Raw genomic sequence first — 19,968 nt, forward strand, 5'->3', positions numbered from 1 at the left:
TGAGGCGAGCCCCTCACTGGTCCTGCCTCTTCCTGAACCAGTCGGCTGGAGAACAACATCCGCTCTTGCTGGACAGTGAGCTCCGTCTGGCACTCCCACGGCCGGTGAGGCCTCTCCACTGACCTGCAGCAGTGACCGGCGTGTGGGCAGTGTCGGGGCTGAGAGCCCACCTTTGTCTCTTCCCCAGAAAGCACGAGTCTCCGGGGTCCTTGCCAGGGGTGTTTGAAGATTCTTGGACTTGCTGCTTGAGGGGCCATCTAAGCCCCAACAGCGTTAGCTGGAACTTTCTAGAAAACCACACCTGCTGAGCCAATCATTTTGTGCGGATGTTCAGGGGCTCTGTGCACACATCGCAGTTGGACCCTCTCTTCCCCGAGGTGATGGGTTATGCTAACGGCCCTCCTGAAGGGCAGCAGAAGGGAGGAAGTCTCCAGATGTACGGGGTCTGAAGGAACAGTCCAGAAAGGGAAGACCCCATTGTAAGATGAACGTTACTCCCAAATGTTGGTGTCCTCCCCAGATTCCTCTGTTGAGAGCCCAATGCCCAGAGAGAGGGCATTAGGAGGTGAGGGCTTGGGGAGGTGGTATGTCATGGGGGGGGAGCCCTCAGGAATGGGATTGGTGCCTTTAGGGATAGGACCCCAGAGAGCTGCCTGGTCCCTTCTACCAAGGAGGTCACAGCCAGCAGGGCCAGCTAGGAACTGGGGAACAGGCCCTCGCCAGACACCAGACCTGCTGGCACCCTGATCCGGGACTTCCAGAAATGCGAGGAATGAAAGCTTGTTGTTTATAGAGCATCAGGTCTGTGCTATTTCTTTACCAATTAACCACCGCCCCCTGCGGCCCTGGCACATAGAAAAGAGCTTCCTTTTGAACTGGGTTTCATGAGGGTAACAGAAACCGTGGGAGGAGATGTTGACCTCCCCACCCCAAGAGCAACCAAGAGTGCCGAGAACACAAGAGGAAAGGAAAGGCTCCCTCCATCCGGGACCATACCGTCCCCCTCCCCCAGTCTGGGAAGTCTAGAACTGTCGCTCCACCCCCCCCCACCCCCACCCCCACCACCAGACTCCCTGGGACCTGCAGCTGGCAGGGGGCAGCAGAGTCCAAGCAGGTCCCTGTCCGTGATTTCAACAAGATCGCCTTCAGTACGAATAGCCCACATTTCCCGAGAATGGCTCTGTGCTGGGCACATTCTAGGGTCTTTATAGACTAGCCCAGTTCACTTGCACAGCCCCCCCTCCGGGGGACGTTTCTCTTCCCGTCAGCCATCGCAACGTCTGCATTTGTTACAATTTCGCCCAGTCCCCTTGCAGTCCAACCCAACACGTGTGGCCAAGCTCTGCCATTTTAATTATTTCTAAGTGTACCGTTTTGTGGCATTAAGTGCCTTCCCATGGCTGTACACCCATCCTGCCATCCATCTTTGGGCTTTTTCATCATCCAGACCCAAAACCCCACACGCATTAACCACCCCCCCCCCCCCCACCTGCCTTGCCCAGTCCCCGGGTCCCATTTGCTAGTTTGCGTCTCTGTGGATTTGACTCCGGCAGGAGCTTCATGTGGTGGGTTAAGCGGGGTTAAGGTGGGTGAAGTAACAAACACAGGTATTGCGATCTCTAATAATAATCATTTTTTTAATTTTTATTTTTTTAAGATTTTATTTATTTATTTGACAGAGAGAGATCACAAGTAGGCAGAGAGGCAGGCAGAGAGAGAGAGAGAGAAGCAGGCTCCCTGCTGAGCAGAGAGCACGATGCGGGACTCAATCCCAGGACCCTGAGATCATGACCTGAGCCGAAGGCAGAGGCTTAACCCACTGAGCCACCCAGATGACCCTCTAATAATAATCATTTTAAAAAGTAAGCTTTGTGTAATGAGAAATGTGTCCCACAAACAATATTGTATTTCTGGAAATGGACCTTAAACAAAATTTTTTTTTAAAAAGTGTATATGGGGCACCTGGGTGGCTCTGCTCAGCAGGGAGCCTGCTTCTCTCTCTCTCTGCCTGCCTCTCTGCCTACTTGTGATCTCTGTCTGTCAAATAAATAAATAAAATCTTTAAAAAAAAAAAAGTGTGTGTGTGTGTGTGTGTTGGGGGGAGAATCAGCAGTAACAGTAGCCTGAGTGTTCCAGGAGAATTGTAGAAGCCATTCCCTCTAGAGCCCAACCTAGGGAGCCCTGTGTCCACCCACTGCTTCTCCAGTGCGTGACCTGCTCATGGTGTGTTTCTAAGCCGACTTGCTCTCCGGTCTGAGGTGGTGTCACAGCTCACTGGGCATGGCTTCCAGGGCGAGATGCCAGGCAGCCGGCGACATCGACGTGCCCAGCCGTGTCCATGGAGATGCCCACCAGCATCCCTCGGGCCTGGCAGCTCCCAAGACACAGGCAGGCTGGATGCATCCCTGGGTGATCCCAGCTTCCTGTTGGCAAGGGAAGGAAGATTGGGGGACGCCCAGGATGAAGTCTGGGAGACTGAATTTGATGCCAACCCAGAAACTGGTCCAGAGTCAAAACAAAGGAATAGATTTGTTAGCTGGACCACAGCCCTGAACTCTCCCTGGGAAATTCACAGAGAAAGAGATTTACCCTTGCAGGGGTGGGGGTTGATGAAACGATGAGCCCAGCTCTCCCTGGCCCCCACCAGTCTTTCACACCGAGCATGCCACCTTTCTACAGTAGGTTGGATAAATGAATGTGTAACATCCTCAGACTCATGTTTTGCTGTCTTGCTGTTCTCAAAAGGCCTCTACTTACCCTGTCTCCTGCGTTCTCATGGGCAGCCCCAGGTGAGTGAGTGAGACATAGTAGCAGGAGCTTGGGGTGAAGGTCCCTGCATATCAGTGGAGGGATGGGAGACAAAGAAGGTCCAGAAACTTTCTCAAAGTCCTGCAGCCTGGGAAGTGTGGTTAGGACCTCGCTCAGATCTCTCACCTCATTATTTGGTGGTCCTTGAGTTCAGGCTCCTTCACACTACAGTGCTGAGAAAGGCACGGACTTTTAAAATTGAAACCGAGTCGGTGTTAGGCACAACTAAAGCACTTGGTAACCACAGGTGGCTAGTGGCCGCCACATTGCATGACACAGAAAGAACATGTCCACCGACCCAGGAAGTGGAGTGGATTTCAACTCAAGGCCAGTTCTGTTGTGTGCATTCCTCTACCCATTCCCGGTGGGTCCTGGGTTCCTTTGAGGCAAATCCCAGACATTCTGTCATTTAATCTGTAAACAGTTCAGTATGCATCTTCAAAAACATAAGCATGAGGCCATTATCACAGCTACAAGTAGTCACAATAGCTAAAAGAAGTCACAATTATTCCTTAATATCATCAAATCCCAGCCAACGATCAAGGTTCTCTGTCTTGTGGATTTTTTTCCTTTTGCCGTGTTTAAATGTGATTTGGGAGCTAAGGAAGACCCATAGTGTGGCTAGTTGCCCTCCCTTATATAGCTTTTAATCTAACTCCTCCCTTCCCTTGCTATTATGTAGTTAAATATTTCCTTAATCTCATTATTTGATGAAGAAATGGGGTCATCTGTCCTATGGAGTTTGCCCTCTGTCTAGATTTCGAGGGTTGCATCTCTGTGGTGTCATTTAACACGTTCCTTTGTCCCCTGTATTTTCTGCAAATTAGTGTTTGGGTCTAGAGTCTTGATGAGTTTCAGGTTTTATTTTTTTGGGGAGGAACGTTTCATTATGCAGTGCTGCGTCCTTCCAGTGGGGGCACAGAATGCTGGGTTTGCATTTTCCGGGGAGGGATGTTTATGGCTTTTAATGGTCATTGCTTAGTTCCATGAACATGTTACAGGCTGCGAAATGGTTCTAGGTGAATTTTACATTCCTCCTCATTAATCAGCTAGAACGGTGAGGACCCTCCCTTCATCCACCATTTGGTCACCTGGCCTGAGATATAGTTGCTAGTTTGATTTTTTTTTTCATCTTTTATGGATCAATTTTCAAAATAATGACTTGGTAGCCTAGCATCCCTCAAAGGTGGTCAACAAGGGATGTTTTCTTTTTTAAGTACCTGGAATTTGTGGATTTAAACATATTTGATATGTTTGAACCCACTGTACTATTATCCTTAAGGATGCTTACTTGTCAGAGGATATCTGTTGGACCACCTTCCCTGGGTGGTCTGGGGAGCTTCTGGAACAGGCAGCTTCTGGAACAAGGCCCATCAGTTTGGCTGGGGAAAGACAGAGCCCCCTCATCTTGCCACAGTTGTAGAATCCCACCTGGCTAATTCAAGATCTGTGTCTATGCAGATACATGATTCATAGAGCAGTGACAAGCAGAGAATGTTCTAGAACCCAGCCAAGTGTTGGGAAAAGCCAGGCATGATCCCTGGGCAAGAGTGAGAAACCTGGACCCAATTTCCCCATGGTGAGGTGTGTGCCATGTTGGGCTAAGGTTGATGCCTATTGTTCACAAGGAAAAGAATTTCCAGGCTCCTGTTCCCACCTGCCAAAAACACAGTCTCACAGGTCCTAGCTGGCCAACTCGTCTGGCATGATAAAGGGATAGATTCCACTTTCTAAGGCACAGCTACCTCTGTCTCTACGGAAGCTTCCTCTTCAACCCTTCCCCGCTAGGAACTCAGGTTGTTGCTGAGCAGTGAAATTCCGGACTAACTGGTGAAAGTCTGGTTTAAGTGGGATTTCTAATGCCATTTCCAAAGCCTGCAGATATCCACTGGCATTCTATTTATTTTATTTGCTCCGTCCCTGCTCAGGACAGGATATTGAAGGTGAATTATTTATACCCCCAAGAAACCGAAAGAAAGAAGAAGGAAAAAAAAAAGGAAGAAAGCAAGAAAACTGTAATTTCTGTGTGGCTGTCTTGCACGTTTCTGCCTCTCTCACTACAAAATATTTTATTCTTCCTTTGTTTTTGGAAATTTCATTTGTGCACTGCCACTGGAGGATGACGTTATTGATTTATTTAAAATATTTATGCTGAATTACGATGTCGAGATAGACACACGCATTAGCAAAAGCTGTTCAAAACAATATGCCCACAGAGTTTATCTTGAATGGAAAGTTGGTAAGGCTGTGTCTACAAACATCAAATGGCTTATTCTTCGCTAATTACTGACACCTGCAGCCGCATCGCTCTCTACTAAAACTCAGCATTTCGGTTAATTTCTGCTCTAATTAGTGTGGTAACAAATGCATCTCCTGCTTGATCTAGAAATGCCGAAACTACACAATGACTTGGGGAGCTTTCGATTTCCCTCCTAACATTCTAGCAAAGAAATCAATAAAAGGCAATGGTTTAGGCTTTGTGGGGGAGACCTCCATGGTCAGGGGTCCCTCTACCTACAGGCGGGGTCTCTTAGAAACCTGTCGGTTCCATCTTTTAACTTGGGATGGAGGAGAATTCAGGACCCAGGGGTCAGACAATCTTGGGTTCATGTGTCTGCCTTGCCATTCACATGCTGTGTGACCTTGGGCAAGTCACTCAACCCCTCTGAGTCTCAGGTTGTAGATAATCAGTTGGTCCTATCTCACTCAGATGTTGTGGAGGCAAAGTACTTGGAACATGGCAGCTGCTTCATGTGTTTTATTCCCATGCTCACTGCCTATGATCAGCCCCATTTTTCTTGACCTCCAAAAGTCCCCTGCCGGTGTTGCTCCTGGTTTCAGTTCTCCAAGCTTAGCTCCTGGCATTTCCATTGTCTATTGCCTTTGATCAGTCCATGATATGGCCAAACTCTTGTCTTAACCTAGCCTCCTCCCTTCCCAGAACCGACCCAGTGTGTACAGAGCAAAATAGTGCAAACAGCCCCTGGGGCTTGGCACCCCGCGGGGAGGGTCAGAGAGGGCAATGATAACAACAGTACTTTCCCTGTTGCAAGACATCTTCTGAAGCTCTGCACGTGCATTATAAACTCAGTAAGCCTTCACAACTTCCAGGAAACAGATATCACTGCTTCCCCATTTTACCGGTGAGGAAACTAAGACTTTAGAGAAAAGTCATCCAGAAACAGACAATTCACTGAAGAGACAATCAAAATGGTCTATCTAGCTTGAGAAGAATCACTCAAACTTACAACCCATCAAAGAAATGCAAATTAAATTGATAATGAGATAAAATTTTTCAGTGATTCGATTAACACATGATTAAAAGGGCACTAGCTTCCAAAGCTTGCAAGAATATGGGAAGTCTGGTGCTCTGGTACCTTGTGCAGAAGGGTGCATTTCTGTAAGCTTTATAGGAATTAACCTTACCCTATCTATTAAAATTTTAACTGCATGACTGTTGAGCAAGCAACCTCACTTTTGGGAGTTTATCCTACACAAGTAAAATCAACCATATATGTACAAGGATGTAGGGAAAATGAAGGATGCCTACAGCATTGTTTGTAGTGGGGGGAGGGGGGGTGGGAAATACAACCACTCCAGAATGTTACAGGGCTATTTCTAATGGGGGAAATGGAAACAAAGTTTTCTTCAATAGAGAGTAGCTGGGGACATTTTGAATACCTTATTATGGAATATGATGCAGCCATTTAAAAGGATGGAGTCAAGCTCTACAGGCCAGATTGCTGAGTGAAAAACCAACCACCCCTTCAAATGTCACAGAGCAGTGTTTTGGATAAGGAGAGACTATATTCCATTATTTTAATCGGGAAAATATCATAATGCATTCCAGGCCGTTTAAAAACCCCAAGCAATTCCCAAAGATCACTAAAACTTTCCAGGTGCCTGGGTGGCTCAGCGGGTTAAAGCCTGTGCCTTCGGCTCCAGTCGTGGTCCCGGGGTCCTAGGATCAAGACCCTCATCAGGCTCTCCGCTCAGTGGGGAACCTGCTTCCCCCTCTCTGTCTGCCTGCCTCTCAGCCTGCTTGTGATCTCTGTCTGTCAAATAAATAAATAAAAATCTTAAAAAAAAAAAGATGACTAAAACTCTCTCCACCACCTGTAGAACGATCCAGCAAGCGTTTTTGCATAACACCGAGCATTGAAAATACCAATAACCTGATCATTTGGCACTAAGTGGGCTCACTCGAGGGTGTGTGTGTGTACACCCTCCACACTAATGTTTTCCTTCTCGACTGCAATTAATACACCCCATAATATCAGCAAGTGGGGAAATAATACGTTGAGGATACACAATGAATACAAACAAGACTTAGTAAAACAAAATAAACCAGGAAACGTTTTAATCATGGTGGTTTACAGATTGGAGAACGATCTCAGTGAGGAGGAGGTGGGGGCTGGGACAGGCTCCGTGCCCACCGTGTGCCCCGCCTTGTGCACCGCCAGGTTCAGGGAGGAACCCATCACTCCTGCTGCTGCCAGTGCTGAGGCTGGCCAGCCTTCAGCTGTGAGCCCTTCAGGGACTGCTTCTTCTGAAGAAGTCTGTGCCCCAGGCCGCATGCCTTCCTGGGACAGCTGATCTACGCAAGTCATCGCCTGCCTGGTCTAATGGGCACCGTCAGATGTCTGCTCACCCCTTGAGGATCAGCAGGATGACCAGGCTAAGGATTGGCAAGTCTGAATAATGCCAGTGGGCTCTGTGGCATAGGGGCTGTCCCCAGGTGGCTGGTACCCAGCTCTGGTGATGGGAGCAGGAGGATAGGGGCCCAGAGTGTGAGAGCTCCATAGAGGAGAGGGTTGGAGCAGGGGCTCTGGGCCGGATGGCTTGCGTTCAAAAGGTGTGCTCCTGGGCGAGTGGTGTGTTACCGCTAGGAATTAGGAATTCGATAGCCCTGGGAGGGACAGTCTCTCCGGGTCAAGGCCCCAAGACGACAAAGCATCAGAACACAGAGAATGAAAGGCACGGTTAGAGCAGCTGTAAGGGGAAGGAGTGAGGGCACAGGATAGAGAATCAAGTTCACAGGAACTGCATAATTGCACAGGGAAGACAAGCAGCGAACACGGTCATGTCGCCGTCCTGGGGCTCCATCCGCAGCCCCAGAGGGTGGCTCGCATCTCCCTGGCACCAGGGAAGACGGTGCTTGGGCCTCGGGTTGGACGTGGATTCCGTGCTCTGTGCCTCGGTCCGTTACTGGTGCTGTCACCCTTCGCCAGCTTGCACTGCTGCCCCTCCCCCGCCCCGCAACTGCGACAGTGGCCTCAGCTGCTGCCCATGACATTTCCGAGAGAGGCGGGCCCAGCTTCGGTAGCAGGATGCCCACTGAGGAGTGCTGGGGGGGGGGCGGGCGGCAGAAGAAAGGGAGTGGGCAGAGGGGGACATTGAGCTGTAACGAGCCCCTCTCCCCCCCACCTTATTCTCCCTGCAGGGAGCTCTGGAGCTAGAATGGCCCCTCAGAAGAGCCTGGTGATCCTCGGCTTGCTGGATGCCAGGAGCCCTAGGAGCCTAGAGGCCCAGCCCCCGGCTGCAGGTCTCAGAGGGGCAGAGGGCCTTGCAGAGGAAGGATGCGGGGGTTGCATCCTGAGGGATGGACAGACGTCTGACAAGTGCATGACTTGGGCAGGGGGTCCTCGAGGCTGTGAGACCGGGCATGGTCGGGTCTGGAAGTTAGAGGAAAGACTGTCAGGACAAGCCAGAGCCTTGACCGTAGGAATCCTAAGGGGGCCTCCTCGGACGGCGAAGGGAGTGGCCAGGGAGAGGTACACGGGGTTGGTGTCAGCCTCAGACAATTCTGCTTTGTGGCTGGAGGGTGGATGGTGGCCGAGTCAATGCTGGCTTGGTTGCTGTCAACTGAGTCAATGCTCAGAAGCTGCTGGGAGCTGCCGCGGTGGGGGGAAAGTGAGGCAGGCAGTCTGGAGGGGTCAGGGTGCCCCACAAAGGCTTGGTCGCTGACGCGTGCACGGTGTGGAGTGGAGGGTAGGCAGAGGGAGGCCAGCAAAGAGATGCCCTGGTCCATCTTGCAGGTGGGGTCGGTGTTGGGGTATTTAAGAGGAACAGAACCCCAAGAATGCATTGGGTTTGGGGAATAAATACTCCCCTGTAAGAAAAAGACGTCTGAATGGGGTCAAGTGGAAGTTTGTTTGAAAGTGCTATGCTGGGTGCTCCCCGATGTGAGCCAACCTCGTCCCACCCCCGGGTCCCCGCTCCTGTTCCCTGCCCCTCCCTCTTTTCATTCTCACTTCCCTCCTCCCTAAAACACATTTTTAGCATCAGGGTTACTGGGCAGCCTATGTCCAGCGATAAATTAAGAAAACCCGGCAATAGTTCTAGGTGACATAAAATTCATTTGAGAAAATACCTAGTTTTTGCCTTAATTGTTCAGATTGCTTCAGGCACCCAACCTGCCCTGGGATGAGATGGTGACTACAGGAACCCACAGGAGAAGGCTGCCGGGGGGAGCTGAGTGACCTCAGGAGGACAGTGTGTCCTCTAGGTCTGTTTCCTCAGCTCAAAAATACAGTCCCAGCTCTCCCACTGAAATCGGTCTCTGAGCATTAGTATTCTTTTCCTTCTCAAGCCAGCTCTGATTTCTACCCTTGGTGGTACGAAACATTCAGCCCCTTCCCGAACCGGGCATCTCCTTTCACCTTCTCTATCCCCGTCCCCTGATTCTGCCGCACCGTGGGTGTGCACCAGGACTCCCGTGTTGGAACCCCAACCCCAGTGGCCAGTGCTACCTGACCTCACGTGGAGTTAGCCCAGATCCTTCCCCCCTCAGTTTGCAACAACTTTCTTAGGAAAGGATTACCAAGCAGAATGGGGTCCCTCCTGTGAGAGATAGCTCTCAGAATAAATTGTACTGGCATTTTCCTTCTCATTTTTCTCCCAGGGGGCGTGTGGTTCATCATCTTAAAGATCTCTGTTTGACAGTTAAGCGCATTAGTATAGGTGGGTATGATATTTCTTCCCTGTTGTAATTATTATTTGCTCTTATGATTTCTGAGTTGTACGATTGCCTCATACATTGCTCCTAATGGACGTAAGGATTTCCACGGCACCGTGGTAGGTAGTAATGCCTCAAACAAGAGGAATGACATCGGTGAAATTGCACAGACTTCCAGAATGATCTTACAGGAATGAGGCAAATAGTGCTGATTAGCTGAGCAGGACAAGCACTGTCTTGGAAGAAAAATGCCAATGTATTCCCTTAGCCGTAGTTCCAAACAAAGGCAGTGTGATCATTGAGGTCTGGGGCCACTCCTATCAGCTTAATTATAATATAATTCTTTATGGCAGTGACACTATTATTACATTCAAAATGCTTGTTTCTCAAAAGGTCTGAGGGGGCACTAGAGAATTCTTTTGGCATGTGCATCCCTCTGTACCACGAATGCAGTTTCAAAGCTCCCAAGTGCAGAGGGAAATAAAAAGACAGAACAAGAAAAGAGCTTGACTTCGCTGTGCCTAAACGTGTTGTTGCCTTCATCCCAAGTCACCCATATGTACTTTGCTCTGAGGCCATAAGGTGGTGTTAGTAGCCTATGGGCTTGAGAGAGGTGAGCCGGGGACTCAGTCTAGGGACAGAGGCAAAGAAGACAGCAGAAACTCTGGCTGCTCAGAGTGTGAGGTCTCTTAATATTTGGAAAGTTTTAGTTAAATATAATTTTGTCGCTCAGAGATTTTGAATCAGTAGGATGTCAGGAATGATTTTCTTCCCCCCTCCACCCCCCACCCCCCGCCGGGAAATATATGTGGACTTGAAAGAAGTACTTAGGTAGCTTTCCCAAACCCAACCGGCTTGGGTTCCAGAATCACATAGCTCCTACAGGTTGTAGAAGGTGTTCAAGGAGGGAAAAGAGAGGCAGAGAGAGAGAAAGAGGAAGAAAGAAAGGAGGGAGGGAGGGAGGGAGGAAGAGAAGAAGGATGTCAGGCAGGCAGAAAGAAAAAAGACAAAGTTAAAAAAAAAACACAACTTTTAATTTTGGGGACACATTCCAGCTCTAGTCCCTGCTCAGGAAGAAGTATTTGTTGCCAAGAATTTTTATTTTTTAAAATAGCGAATGGGCACCAGGTAGCCCCAGATACTGGACTTGGTAAATGTGCTTTTCCAAGGGAAGAGACTGATGTGGGTTTGCTCACCTGTGCCAACACCAGAGCTAAGGACAAGAAGCCCCCTGGGAGACAGAGGTCCACGGAGAGAGAGTTGGATCCAAGTGGATTGATGGTCCTGGGGCTTCCAGAACAGAGCACCACAAACTGGGGGGCCTCAAACCCCAGAAATGTATTCGGTCCTAGTTCTAAAGGCCAGATGTCTGAAACCGGGGTGTGGGTGGGGACACATCTCCAACAGCTTCTGGGGGAGGGCCCTTCCTGCCTTTGCCAGCTCCTGGTGGTTCCTGGCCATTGTGGGCGTTGCTTGGCTTGAAGATGGTCACTCCGATCTCTGCCCCCTCAACCCCGCACGTGGCCTTCCTTCTTTGTTCTCATGGACCCTAGTCGATGGATTTAGGGCTCACCCTAACCCAGTGTGACCGCGTCTTAAATAATCACATCTGCAAAGACCCTATTTCCAAAGAAGATCACCTTCTGGGGTCCTGGGTGGACATGAATGTGGGGGGGAGCACTTGTCAACCTGTTAGGTTGGCGTGGGGGTGGGGTGATGCAGGCGACGGAGTGGCAGGGACACCAGGCAGGGGGTGGGGCACCCAAGTTCTGCTCCCCTCTGGGCACCGTCCATGGGCTCCAGTCTCCACATCTGTCAGAGAGAGGTGCCATGAGGGTCCTTGTTGAATTTTTTCTTCTTTAATTCCAAGATGGCAGAGAACCCTTGGAGGACAGACGAAAGGAGGCCGCTGAGGAGAAACAGTTGGGATTCCTCTCCCATTGAGTGCTCAAATTTGGGGGCAAAGTCCTGAGTTGTGGAATCACCAAATTAGTCCCTTAGGCTCCTCAGGGGGTGGGTCCCTTGCCTCTCCACTTCCACCCCCTTGCATTGAAAACTAAGCTAATAACTTAGAACTCCCTCGCAGGAATGGTATAAAGAACGGGTGTTTTAAAAGAAAATGATTTTCAAGCGCGTTGCAAATAGGAGGTACCACAGGAATACTAACTAGGAGGTGACCTATCAAGGTTTCTCAGATTCTAAATCTGGCAAGAGAGAGAAAGAGAGAAGTGGGGACTTGGTGGGGGGAGAAGCTATTTTTAATTCTTGGCCAAGGAATGATTTTTCTAAATCCACACTGATATTATGAGCTCAGCCTTTTCGAACAATGAATTCTGTTTCCATAATTGTCCTTCCACAATCATGCTGGCGGAGAGAGCACGGGTCCTAATGACTTCTTATCTAAATCTGCTCGTGTGTCCCGGGGGGTGGAGGAGGGACACAGAGTGGGGCTGGGGAGTCCCCAGAGTGCCCTAGGGGAGGGGGCGGTGGCCTCTTCTGGGGCCAAGCCATCTGACAAATTATTAATATTTAACACTGGTTTTTATGAATAAGTGACAAGGCCCTCAATCAGCACACATTATCTAAGGTCGGGAGCAGAAGAAATGCATGTATTGATTGATTTGCTTTTTACCCTCCCATCCCGATTTGGGTCTCTGCGTATGTATGAATCAATATCGTCTACCATGTCCAGACTTTTTTTTTTCTTTTTTTTTTTAAAGATCTCCTAGCTGCAACTGTAAAGCAAACCAGCTCTCTGTTTTCTGTGCTCACTGTTCCTGGGGAGGGCACGTCAGCAAGAAATGTACTTGTTTTGGGAGAGCGGTTCAGACTCTGGCACCGGACCCGTCACGACACATTCCCCTGTTGGTGGAAGAAGGGGGTCATATGGATCTAGTATGCATTTCAGTGTCGATCTTTCATTTTTTTCAATGTTGAAACGCAGAAGAGCTCAGAGAATAACAAAAGGACTTCCCAGGCGTTCACCACCTCAACCAACAAATGCCAACATTTTCTGTCTTTCGGGGCTTTGAAAATAGATGAAATGAACAAAACATTACAGATCGAGTTCAGGGTGTCCAACCCCACTGGCAGGGCTCTCTGCCTCTTCATCTCTGTTGAACAGGGCATGGGGGGTTCCGGGCCGTCAGGTACACCTGTCCGTGAATAGTGTGCGATACTGTTCTTTGGGCTGCTCACAGTTCCCCCAACTTGCTTGTCGTCTCTCAGCATTGTGTTTCTGGTGATTATTCACGGTGATCTATATATGCACCTAGTTCATTCATTACCCTTGCTTACAGGAGTCCAGCGTATGAATCCCCCATGCCTTATTCATCTTTCCCTTGTTGGGGCATATAGTCTTTTTCCCTTTTGCAAACGATAAGCTTCCTCCTCATGCCTCCTGGGGTGCACACATGAGAGAGGAATTTCTGGCTGGTGATGCCATGCACTGTCAACGCTACTGCAGATGTCCAAGCTGCTCCCAGAAAGGCCGGATCGACTAGCCTCAATCAACAAGGTATGGGAGTTGCTTTCCCCCACCCACCCCCACATTCTCTCCGACATCTAATATAGCCTCACGTTTCTTCCTCATTTTAAACAATCTGATGGGCGGGGGAAGGCCCCAGTGCCTCAGGAATGTTCTCACTTCTTTATTTGGCTCTTTCAGTTGGAGGAACTACAGCCCAGCAAAGGGAGCAGGAACCAGATTTAAGAAAACTGAAACCCAGTTCCCAAGGGTGGCTCTTGGGGGACTTACTGCCTGGGACCGATCCCACACTGTCCCATCCTCTATTTCCATAAAGCAGAACAACACAAGGGGCTAGAGCTGGGAAGATGGGAGCGCCCCTGGCAGCACTAGGACTTACTTAAGACAACCGACTTCACTCTCCGAACATCAGTTCCCTCAATTGTCAAAAGCGGAAAACAATTAAGGAAGCAGTATTTACAGAAGGCTTAACACATCTCTTGGCATTCAGTGTTCATAGAACCCTAGCTATTATTATTCATAATCAATAATACCTTGAAAGGGTTGAGTCTGGACTCTGGGGGCATTATCTCGGGGTCTCTCCAAGCTCAGCTGCTTGCTTGCCAGGCATCTTGGTTTTCTCACCTGTAAAATGGGTATGCTGTGAATACGAGCCATGAAGATAAAGTGAGGTCATTCTTGGGATGGACTTAGTACGGGCTCAATAAATAATTGCCCATATTCCTAACAGAGCAAGTTATCGAGAGCACAGCTACCCTGTGATTTGGGCAGAATCTTGTCCAAGAACCATGGCTTGGAGGATCACCAAACAGTGAACACTTCACAGTGTAATGGGACTCATCGACGGTCTTGCAGACATTGAGATCTCTGTTCTCCTGATGGTTGATTCTGGCAACTGTATGGTGGTAGGCACAGTGGGGAGTGTGCCCCGAGGACCCAGGTGCTCTGGGGCATAATGGCGGGTCTGGCCTCCAAAGGGCTGAAGATTTTGGGCAGAGGGCATCAAGGACGCGTGGGACAGTGGAGGGGAGCAGCGTGTGTGGGAGCTCCTTCACCACGCATGCGTGGACTCAAGAGGAAACCACACTGGACTGCCCCCATCGGAGAAAGGCGGGCAGGAAGCAGCGTCAATTTTGTCCTCTTCTGAGACTTCCCCTGCCAGCATTCTGAGTGATAATAAATCACTCATGTCTGACATGGTTTATTTTTCAAGGCATTTTTGTAAGAAGCACCCCGCCATCTCATTCCAAACATAATTTAAATGGAAGGGGCGGGGGATGTGCAATGTTTATTATTAATTAAACAGAATTACAGGACCAACTTGATGGAAATAGAAACAGACATCATCCCAGATATTTTACACCAGTCCCAGATCTACCCGGGAGGGGCTTCCAGACAAGATTCCTTTTCGTCATAAATCCAAATATCTATTCATGCCTATCTGCATTTTGATGCTGGAATTAGATGCTCTGTGTGTGCGGATGTTGGAATATTTATTGATAGTTAAAATTTCATGTTCCCTGGATTGATGTTTGTGCGTAAGGACAAATGACTAGTGTCTTGCAGGGAGTTCGAACAGGTGTAGAGTAAAGATTATTTAATACCGACTTCTGCTTTCTGTCTTTAGATTCTGCAGAAAACCAGAAATCAAATCTCCGGGGACTATCCAGGTGGGAAATGAAAATAAATGATAAACATATAAATAAGTCAGCTCTGTTTCCTACTGGTCGGTAGCAGGCTTTTTCTTTTATGATCTTGTTACTGTTCCAAATTTATGAATTCTAAAAAATTTAGAGACGATTTGAAATATTTAAATGTGTTTTAAAGACTCTGTGTGGGAAATGGAGCTATAACCTGGTAACACCCAAAGCGTTGTTCGTAAGTCTGCACTCTGCTCTGGGAGGGGCTGTGCTGGGAGGTCCCAGCGCCCAGTCACGGCAATGCATTTGCAGAAAGGTCTACAGCTGAAGACCATGATGGGCCAGCACCCACGAGGAAGCTATCACCACCCAGGACACAGTCCTTGGAGCATGACAGCAACGATGAGCTAGGTCGCCAACGCCGGTCCCCTATATGTTTGGGAAAAACTTGCCCCACATGGCATCTTGCTCAGAGCTCATCGCTGGATAAGTCTTTCCTTGGTCATTCCAGGAGCGGCCTACCAAGGGTGGGAGCCACCCATCCCAGGAGTCTTCAACAAAAGCACATTGTCTGTAGAGAATTTAAAACTATACTAAAACCAACTAAAAGTCCATGTGATTTTTTATTATCACCCTGTGTTAACAGTTCTGCCTGTGCCCTCCCCAAATCCTCCCATTGGCCTCGTTCTAGACATACTGCTGTTCCTGCGGAACAGTCTAGCTTCAGATGGGCACATTTGTGACTTACTTGTCCTAGAATCAGCATCACAGTGCACGTGGAGGGTGATACGGAAAGTTCCCAGTTACACGGTTGGTCCCGACACTCGGGAACACAGCAATACAGACTCATTTAAGGAGGAAATTTGCCAAGGCCTGAGATGGTTGGGACTTGCTCAAGAAATGATTCAAGTCTCCAACCCCAAGGCATTGGGCATTCCTGTGTTTCAACAGCACATTCATTTCATTGAATTCCAATAATATCTTTAAAATAAAAATTTGTTTTCGGTTGTTACTGTTTGAAAACTAAAGAAGGATTCCAGAAAATAATAGTTGTTGTGTGATCATTACAGGGAATGATTTTGTCTCATAAAGGAGGGGTTATTGAAAACGATGGACCTTGGCTGTCTCTTTTGCTTGGCCTGCTGATGCCCCCCCAGCAGACTTGAACTACCACCAGGTGGATGCGAGTTGTGACCCTGATCGGCACTTACCCAGGTCAAGGCCCCAAGGTCATGGCAAGGACCACAATAGACATTTCTAAATAGTGAGTTCCCCAGCTAATTATCTAAATGTAAATGTCAGAGGCATTATGAAAGAGAATAATGTAGGAATGACCATATTAGTTGGCAGTTGCTATGAAACAAATTAGCATGGAACCTTGTGCTTCAAAACAATAAATGTTTAATCTTCTCCATTTCTGTTGGGTCAGGGATTCATGCATGACTTCGCTGAGTGACTCCAGCTGAGTCTCTCATGAGGTTGTAGACAAGCAGTTGGTTGGGGTGACATCACCTGAGGGCTCAGCCGGGGCATGGGATCCACTTCCAAACTCACTTGTTGGCTGTTAACCAAGCAGCCTCCATTCCTCACCGTGTAGACTCAAGCAGAAGCTGCGTGTGGGTGTCCTCACAACATGGCGTCTGGCTTCTCCCAGAGCAGGCGACCCAAGAGACAACAATGCCCCTTCTCACATATTCATTAAAATGAGGGAAAATTGGGCTCCATTTGGGAAGGAGGAACGTTAAAGAATCTGTGAGCTTATTTTAAAACCTGTACACCAGCTCTTAAGCGTGGATGAGAGCCAAGTAAGTGAAGAAAGAGGAAGGAACGTCTACCCAGAAGACACAATGAGGGCAAAGGCCATGGGGTGGGAAGGAACAGAATGACTGGAGAGCGAACAGGAAAGTGGTTCCACACTTAGTGTGTGAGCCCTGACACAATTCTTAATGGTGACATGAGGCACAGAGCTGGATGTACGAGACAGGATGTCAGGTTTGGGGACAGCTGCTGGCCATAGGTTTGTCAAGAGAGAGTGAAGGCAATTAATTTAAGAAAAAAGGAAACGATAAAAGATGGCATTCGAATCCGCGTTCTCAGCTACATTCTTGCCTGCTTTTCTGGCTCAATTAGATAAGAAAGTTACCCGTTTTGCTCAAGCTACTTAGGGTTGGGTTCTGGGTTCTGTCGCTTACATCCAGAACATTCTGACAAAGGCACAACGCTACTTGAGAAGAGTGTCTTGTCTCTCAGGACAGAAAACCAACTTTTCTTCCCACTTGGAAAGAAGCCGAGAAAGTCTTCAGTTGTGCAAATGGAGATGAATAGTGACCTTCTGCTCATCAGAAAACAAGGGCTCACGTTTCTTTACACAAATGGCTACAGTGCAGGATCACAGCCTGAGGCAGATAATTCCTTGTCTCCTTCTTTGTCTCCTTTTTCTTCTTATTCTTCTTCTTTTTAAATTGCCGATTATTAAGCAAGACCTCACTTACTGTGTAAATGCTTTTATAACCTCTGACACAGTGCTTCAGATCTTCCCTCCTGGGTGAAACTTTCAGCAGAAGGGGCCTGGTGGAGAATGTAATTAGAAAACGGATCACCCACCCACAGATGATCAAAATTCAGAGTGTGTGGGTCCCTCCTATCTGGCTCTCTGGAAAGAGCAATGGGTGGGAGCTGAATGTGGGAGGGCTCATGTGTCAGCCTCAGGTCCCTGGTCAGCATGGCAGCCCCGAGAGGCCATGACCTTGTGTCCCTTTCCTAGAAGAACACAAATGATCAAAGACCTGACATGCGGGATGGACAGGTTGCTAGAGGACACTGAGTGGAATTTCGGAAATCACCATGAGATTCCTAGGACTAACACTCTACTCCGTATTTGCCACTGTAAGGGCCTGTTTAGCCAGAGCGATTTCATCTTGGTTAAACAGTGATTTTGTTGTTTATGCAGTAAAACTTCAACTGACCCTGCCCCTCCCCCCCACTGCCAGGGGACTTACTTAAAAGCAAGTCTGGGAAACTAGTAAAATATGGTTGACCAGTCCCAGATAACAGAGCCCAAATATAAGGGCGGGTCAGGCCAGGTGGAGACATCCAATCCAATCACTATCTCCCTAAAGAATGTGGGCCCTGCCTTTTAGGTACTAATTCTGACCAAGGTGATAGGCTAGTTCAAATAACTACTATATGGTAAATTGTAATTCAATTGGCCACCCGTGTGTGACCTAGCATGACTATGCAACTTTCTCTGTGTGCTACAATCTGTTTGGCCACCTGTGTGTGGCCAGGCTCAACCACATGGCCTTTGCCCTATAAAAGTTAGTCTGTAAGGCTGGGAGGGGTCGCTCTGTCTGTAAGAGGCGGCCCCGACCAATCGGTTTGATTCTCGATGCTTGGCACAAAATAAAGATTTGCTTGACCTTCGCTGTGTATCAGTCTCGCTCCTTTGATCACGGACCCTAATACCACCTTTAAGACATTTTCACCCAATTTTTTGCTCACCCAAGCCCTTCTCAGAGGGATTCCTAACCCTAATGGGACCTAACATCTACACAGACCTCAGGTCTAGAAACCTTTGTTCCTTCAGCCCATTATTCATCATTATAGAGTTTAACGTAACCGAGAGAAGGTGGAAATGTCTCTTATACTTTCAATTGCTACGGAGCAAATCACCCCAGCACCCTGTGGGTAAAAATAATAATCATTTATTGCCTTTCAGTTCTGGTGGCTCAGGAATTTGCGAGTGACTTAGCTAGGTGGTTCGGGTTCTGGGTGTCTCATGAGTTTGCGGTCAGGTGTTGGCTGGGGCTTCGGTCATCTGAAGGTTTGAGGCTCCCCTTCCCAAAGGCCCCACCCCTCAGCTCCTTAGGGCTGCTTGAGTGCTCTGAAAACACAGCATCCGGCGTCCTCTGGAGGGACTGATCCAGGAGAGGGAACAAGGCAGAGGTCACAATGCCCTTTATGAAGTAGAATCAGAAACAATGCACCAGCACTTCTCCCATATTCTATTAATCAGAAGGGAGTCACTAAGTCCGGTCCACGCCCAAGGAGGGTGATTAGGCTTCATCTTCGACACCGGGAATATCAGATAATTTGTGGACACATTTTAAACTCAGACTTGTTGAAGCCCAAAGGCTGGGAGAAGAGGCCCCAATTCAGCTTGATGATCCGTTGATGGAGGAAGAGGGAACTTCATCATTCACATTTCATCTTGCCGTAAGCATTTTTATCAGGCAAGGTCCTAGCAGGAAACAGATGGCACACTCAGATGGCGTATCATCCCAATAGACACAGAGAAAGCAGTTGACGAAATCCAACGCCCATTCACGAGAAAACCATCAACAAAATACGAATGTTAGGGAATCCCCTCAACCTGTTGAAGCATTAAAAAATATCACCATTACCATTACACCGTCTGGTGAAAGACTGGAATGCTTTCTGCACTGACCAGAAATGAGGCAAAGATGTCCATTCTCCCCACTTGTGTTCGGCATAAAACCAGCATAAAGCCAAAGATTCTAGCCAGTGAAAGAAGTCAAAAGAAAGAAACATTGAAAACACTCAGATTACAAAAGAAAAAGAAGAAGAAGAAGAAGGAAAACTTTCCATTCATAGATGGCATCATTCTATATGGAGAAAATCCTAAGGAATCCACACATATACACACACACAAATCCTCCTAAGAAGAGTAAATGTAACATTTTCCAGGATAAAAGATCCACTTATGAAAATAGATTGTATCTTTCTATACCAGCAATGAATAATTCCAGAACGAAATTTTTCTGAAGTTCATTTGCAATAGCATCAAAAGGAATAAAATAGCTTGTCATGAATCTAACAAAAAAAAAAAAAAGTAAGATCTGTACACTAAAAACTATAAAGCCTTACCGAGAAGATGTGAATAAATGGAGACCTGTTTGCTGGCCGTGGACTGGAAGATTTATCACAGTTAGGATGTCAATCTTCCCAAGCTGATCTGTGGATTCAGAGCAGTGCCAGTTAAAATCCCAGCAGAGGCTGACAAGCTGATCCTAAAATGTACATGGAAACCCAAAAGACCTACAATTGCCAAAACA

Source organism: Enhydra lutris, unplaced genomic scaffold (genome assembly GCF_002288905.1).
Source record: "Enhydra lutris kenyoni isolate GAN:26980312 unplaced genomic scaffold, ASM228890v2 scaffoldscaffold13, whole genome shotgun sequence".
NCBI classification, from domain to species: domain Eukaryota; kingdom Metazoa; phylum Chordata; class Mammalia; order Carnivora; family Mustelidae; genus Enhydra; species Enhydra lutris.